General features: G+C 30.8%; 1 pseudogene; it reads left to right on the plus strand.

Moving 5' to 3' along the window:
* Nucleotides 1-5454: 5454 nt before the first annotated feature.
* Nucleotides 5455-6240, plus strand: LOC131070836 (pathogenesis-related thaumatin-like protein 3.7; annotated as a pseudogene).
* The last annotated feature ends 737 nt before the right edge of the window (nt 6241-6977 follow it).

Consider the following 6977-nt stretch of genomic DNA (forward strand, 5'->3'; position numbering starts at 1 on the left):
ACAACCCAAGGAAGAAAGCAAACTAGAAATCAATCAAATCTAATGTGAGACAAAAGATGCAATTTTACCTAGAGGAGAATAATCATTAGTGAAAAGAAATGTTTCACCAAACTCCAAACTAGAGGTAGCATAGAAATGAAAGAGTGAAATGATATCCACCATAGAGGAACAACCTTTCTTGGGTCTCAAGAAAAAGCCACTCCACTAGAGCTCCCATGAGACCAAATTCTAAGAGCTTTATTTTAAAAAACTATCTACTATCAATTTGGTATCCTAAATAAAAATAGTATCAAAATGATGAGTGTCAATAAACTCATGAATAGACTTTTGTGTAGGGAGTCTATTCATGCACCTCACATTCTATGATATAACAATCATTTATGAGATTGGGAGTAATGAGAGACAATTATTTTCATGAAGCTAAATTATACAAACATTTTCCCAATTAACTTCACCTTCTCCTGGTCTTTCTTATGTCCTACATTCAAAAATTTCTCTAGAGACCCCATTTTAAGGGGTTTTTACTGTAGGCCTAGGACATGAGAAACTCCACTATTTTTCCTAGGATCCAAAACCTCTTTCACTACAGGGAAGTCTGGGTCAACTAAATCACTAACATCCTTCAAAGCTAAATTCTAACTTAGTCCAGATATATTCGAAATCCCAAAAGGTAAATTAATTTCCATTTCCCATCTCACAAATCAATCTAGAAATACAATCTACTCACATTGAATAAAGAAAACAAATACTTTCAGATACCTCTAATCTTTCCACTAATACATATGCATTATATTATTTTAAGCTCTTATAGAGAAAGCATATAAATTTCATAAAAATTATACATTAAAATAGATAACAATACCTCTTGAAAAATACATATGATCTATAAATAATAGAATATTTCTTTCTCACTTTGATAACATCTATTTGCTTTGAATTAGGGTTATGAAATGATGCATTTGATCTCAATTTTGATATTTATGATGATATGGATGAATGACTAGTATTTACTCGTGAAATATAATTTTGTTATAGATGTGGAGAGGTGATAACTATTACTAGCTAAGTAGCTCATTATTTATTTAGTAATATTATTTATGTACATTGATCAATGAGTTAAAATAATTTTATTACTTTAATTTATATTCAAATATTTATTTTATTATTCTAACTATTTTTGGTAAAGTATATTAATTAAGATAAGATGAATAATGTAAAGGGGTGTATATTATTACTTGTAAATATGGGGGTAGTTGTGCGGAGATTAGCATATATGATATTTTAGTGTGTATAACCATATCATTTATTTCAATTATCACTAAATCAATTTTAGATAACCATCACAATGAATGATGGTATCATTCATTAGATATTGTGACTTTAGTTTTCTTCAATATGTAAAATGAGTTCTTTTAAGTTTGAAAAAAAAAAAGTTTAGTGTACCAATATACACTCTTCAATTTTCTAATGAATATGTTTGTATTGTGTTACATTTTTCAATGTATTTGTTTATTAAATTTGTAATATTAGTAGTGAATTATATTATGAGAATTTATTATATTAGTATATTATTATTAATATTTTTCTCCATTGAAGTCATGATCAAAACTATTAAGACACCTGAAAAACTTTAAAAACAAATTCTTACGATACAAATAAAAGATTGAGAGGTATTGTTAGGCACCAGGGTATATTTTTTCTATTAATTTTACTTTAGAGGTATGATCATTGTCTTATTATTTATGATATAGGTTTAATGTAGATTAATATTTAGTTTTATTTCATAATTTTAAATAATTATAATTTGTAGCAACTTGTCATTTTTTCATTCAAAAATCATTTTTTTTATAACTTAGGTAACATGTTTCTTTTGTTTAAGGGAAAATCACAAGCGTATACTCATATATTATTTAAAAATATAAAAAAATTCAATATAGTCATATTGACAAAATAGGATTAGAGAAGAGTTCAAAGCTCTATCTATATGAAACAAAACCATACTACCAAAACTAGACTACCACAGGGAGCTAAGCTCCATCTAAGGACCAAAATTTTACTACCCACTTATCAAAAAAATGAAGTATCAACTATCTAGTTATAGAATCTATAGAGAGTACGGCTCAATATATCCTAATTTATGTATCACTAAGCATTAACTTTGTTAAACATGAAGGAAGAATACTTTTAAGAGAAATCAATTAACATAACACTTTGATAAGAGTAGAAGTGGGGGACACAGAGTATAGTATTTTCATCTATTCATACTCATTTTGTATGAGAAAAGAGGAAGAGATTATACACAAACAACTCCAAAATTTATAGACAAAACATAATTGAGAAGGAATCTTAATGACAGTGTTAAATAGAAGTGCCTTGAGATAATCCTTGGGGTTATTTTCCCCCATTTCTTAATCACCTATGTTTTCCTCTTTGTTATTTTGGTCACCAAACGTGTAACCCACAAAGTATCCTTTAGGGTCTATTTTGAAACTATCCTTGAGATGCACCTTCTTGACCATGTGGTGATGTGGTTGATACAACACTGACCAATGGAGAGTGTAGAAAAACTCTGAGAATTGGATAGCCTCAGAAGAAGAAATGATCACAAAGAAGATCACTATTTTTCCCTCAAGGAACTTGAAATTGTTTGATTCTATGCTTATCTTCATGGCTTTATACAATTTTTTATATTGGGTTTTATTGTTCAAGTATTTCCTTGTAAAGATTGCTCCAACCCAAACCTTTCGATTAAAAAAATAAGATTTCTTGATGACCTTCTCTAAATCATTAGCAGAGATAAAATCTTTCTTGACATACTAAGAGCACAAATTTAACAAAGAGACAAGGTTCTGAAGCACATCAAAAGCATTGAAAAGAAACATAGAAACCACCTATGAAGGACATAGATTCTGAGGGGCCTTAGGATTGACTACTTCTTAACCAATGACAATTTCTATTGCTTTTTCAATCTTTGAACAGTCCCATGTTAAGATGTGCTTCAAGTTCTATCATGTGTAGGTCCCTGAGGTTGGAAATTCCCATCCATTGAAGGAGACTAAAATTCTCTGGTTGAGCAGCTTGTATTCCATCAATCATTTTGATTGAAGGAGATGAAGCTTGAGACAAGAAAGATGGGTCCAAAAATGGCTACTTTCCTACCTAAATAATATTTCTTCTTTGCTATCGCACATTCCTTGGCATGCAGTGACATCATGGACCATTGATTTCACACAAGGAAGAGATTTAAGGTCTTGCAAAAGGATGAAGTGAGTACATAGATATCCTCACTTATTCTCAGACTAAGTGCATCCCACTGCTAATTGTCATTTCCAATTTGTTGATTTCATGATCATAAAAAAATCTGATTTTATACTACAACCATAATTAAATTTAAAATCAAGATTGTAACTTCATGTTATAGTTATAATATAATCTAAAGAAAATATTTGGGAAAAGGATCATTCTTCACATATTTACATATACATACATGTGTACATTGTATTTTATATACATATATATACTCAGATCTATGTATATATTTATTGTTGGTTTAAAAGTTATAACAGTAGAGAAATTAACATTTCTTTGATTCCATGATGAATAAATAAAAAAATAGATCCATAAGTCTATAATGTTTACAAATATTTTACATACATTCATAGATTTTGTAAAATAGTGATAGACATAACATTTCTATCTAATTTCATATGAATTACATAATTAAACAAGATTAAATCATATACTAGTAACTCGAAGAAGATGCTAAAAATCTATGTTGTAAATAGCTTAGATTGATGGAACCGAAATTCCTAATCTAGCATTATGAGTTATACCTCTATTCCTTCTATATTTACTTGGTAAAAATCCCAATCTATACTATTGTATATGCCCAACCAAAACCCCAACTATAGTATGATTTTCCACTAAATTGTTGTGTATGACAATTCAAGTGATATTGATGTGTATATTAAAAGTAATACTATCGTGCAATTTGTATGTCTTATGTGTTTGGTTTTATTATTTTAGTCAAAAACAATTTTATTTTTTCTTATTTTTGCCTTTTCTCAACATGGAAGAATGCATCAATTTACTCTTTTAGAGTTTCATGTTATATTACAATTGTAATTTTTCCATGTGCAAGTTTGTTTTTTCTTCCTAACTACCTCTTGGCATGAAGAAAAATATTTTGATCTTCCATCATATGTTACTAATCCTGAAGATATATATATTTCAAATATATATAGTATGTATTTATTAATTTGAAAGGAAGATATCTGTATTTAAAATAATATAGAAATTTAATTTTTCTAATAAAGGAAGTACATAGTTTATTTTTCCTAGCAACTCATATAAACTAAACTTAAGAAAAATAAATTTACACAACTATAGACATCATTTAAAGCATAACTTTAAAATTAATCCATTCATCCATTGATACATAAAATGTAATATTAAAACATGCAGAATGCAATATGTATGCAACTATGTGTGTGTGTGTGCATCTGATTTCTATCATGCTAATCACTATGGGGTGGCTAGGAAACTTATACCTTATCAACATCAATAGAAATATTAATATACAATTGGATATGTAATATTAAATTCAATAGAATTGACTTGAATCTCACAACAATTATTTAATCCTCTTAAAGAAATAACTCGCTGTTTTGAATATAATTAAGTAGAAATGATTTAAACCTTCAATTAATATTATATTATAGCCATGCTGTGGATAATGATGACAATTAGGTTCTCAAGTATGGAGAAATCAGGTTGCACTAATTAATACAGCTACTTTATTATGATGTCTGGGTGCACATTGTCTTTTAAAAAGTCATTCAAGTCATTATGATTAGATATTTTTGTTAAGCTGGCATTTGAATGAGTCAGCTGTTTATCTGAAAGTCAAGTCATGTAGAGATGATCAGAATACAAAGTGCAAGGGCTGTTTATCTAAAAATCAAGTCAGGTAACGATTACAGAATACAAATTGCAAGGTTGAAAACTTTAAAAGATATTCATAATATTGAATTTTTTTGGTAAATTCTAATGCATAGAGTTATATATTTTCAAAATATCTCATACTCGATAATATCAAAATAGAGGAAGCAAAAAGATCCATCGTTAAGATGTAGATAGGCACATTCATAATCATGATTATGGAGTTGATCATGGAATTGATCCAAAATGTCCATCACTCCCTACACTCTGAGGATGAATCATCAAATATAATTGAAAAGAATCACAATAATATGATATTGAATAAAGAACTATTCAAACAGTAAATCTAGAGGCTTCTAAAGAGAAAATTTCAATGCTCACCGGGGGCTCTCGTAAGATACACGACTTCTGTAACCATAACTGGCGGAGCGATGTTCTCTATATAAATGAATAATCCCTCCTCATATACCCAATCTATCCATCTTCATTCAATCGTTCAATCAAGACGCTACAATGGCAACAGTTTTAGATCTTGTGCTTCTTCTTGTGGCTGGACTGGCCATATCTTTTCATATGCAAGGTAAGCTGTATTAATTGCATAAGAGTTTTAAGTTGAATACTACGTACATCCGATGCTCACAATGATAATATGTGTGTGTGTGTTTTGTTGCAGAGGCGGGTGCAGTTAAGTTTGAGTTAAAGAACTAGTGCGGGTACACGGTTTGGGCGGCAGGATTACCCGGAGGAGGGCAGCAGCTGGACCAAGGTCAGACATGGACGGTGGATGTGGCGGCGGGGACAAAGGGAGCAAGATTCTGGGGCCGAACCGGCTGCTCTTTTGATGCGAGCGGCCGAGGAACCTGTAAAACCGGTGACTGCAACAGCCAACTGAGCTGTCAAGTCTCGGGAGGCGTTCCGACCACGCTGGCCGACTACACCCTCAATGGAGATGGCAACAAGGACTTCTACGATGTCTCCCTGGTGGACGGCTTTAACGTTCCTCTCTCCATCAATCCCACCAATTCACAGTGCCCTGCCACTGCATGCAAAGCCGACGTCAATGCTGCATGCCCTGCTCAATTGAAGGTGGATGGTGGATGCAATAGTGCCTGTACTGTCTTTCAAACTGATGAGTATTGCTGTAGAGGCACCCATGTCGACAACTGCTCTCCCTCAAGCTACTCGATGATATTCAAGAACCAGTGCCCTCAGGCCTACAGTTATGCCAAGGACGATTCTTCCAGCACTTTCACCTGCCCCTCGGGTACCGCCGACTACAGTATTGTATTCTGTCCCTAGATATATACCGGACTATACCTCCTAATAATCAGCTATGAGCTTATAAACCCCGTATTTAGTATCTGGTATATATATGGTGGCATAAACTATCATTTGGTAGAGTCATATAAATAAGCCATCATTTGGTGTAAGATATTACATGCCAGTTTCAATTGTCACAGTTTAGTATAAATAAAAGTTCGATCAGATCATTTTAATGTTAATGTGGAAAAGATAGTTCACATGTTAAGAATACAAGTTTAAGTTCATATAATTTTTAAATATAGTTATCCAAACGAATTATTTTTTACTTTAACATTATTATATTAGAGATGTATAAATTTATAATGATAGTCAGGAGTGGAGTGGAGTGTCATGATGTGAGTGTATTAACAAAAAAAATACTAAAAACCAGAAAATAAAATACAAGTGTTATAAGTAAATTATAAATACAGATTATGTCTCAAGAATGTAATATATATAAATATTAGATCATTAAATAATCATTTTTGAGATAAATATTAATATTATATTCAAGATTTTTTGTTTTGTTATCTTTCTAAACCTTAAGAATTATTAATTTTTTTTAGTGATTTATTGTATTATATTTTTGTCTTTCTCTTTGTGTCATTTATAACCTATCTCAAAACAACAAAAAATGATCTAGGATTAGAAATACAATTCTTAACCTTGAATAAAACTTTAGCCATTTAACCAAAATAACAAGTCAACTAGAACCTCATCTTAGATAACTTAAT

The sequence above is a fragment of the Cryptomeria japonica genome, chromosome 8, assembly GCF_030272615.1.
Source record: "Cryptomeria japonica chromosome 8, Sugi_1.0, whole genome shotgun sequence".
In the NCBI taxonomy this organism is placed as follows: domain Eukaryota; kingdom Viridiplantae; phylum Streptophyta; class Pinopsida; order Cupressales; family Cupressaceae; genus Cryptomeria; species Cryptomeria japonica.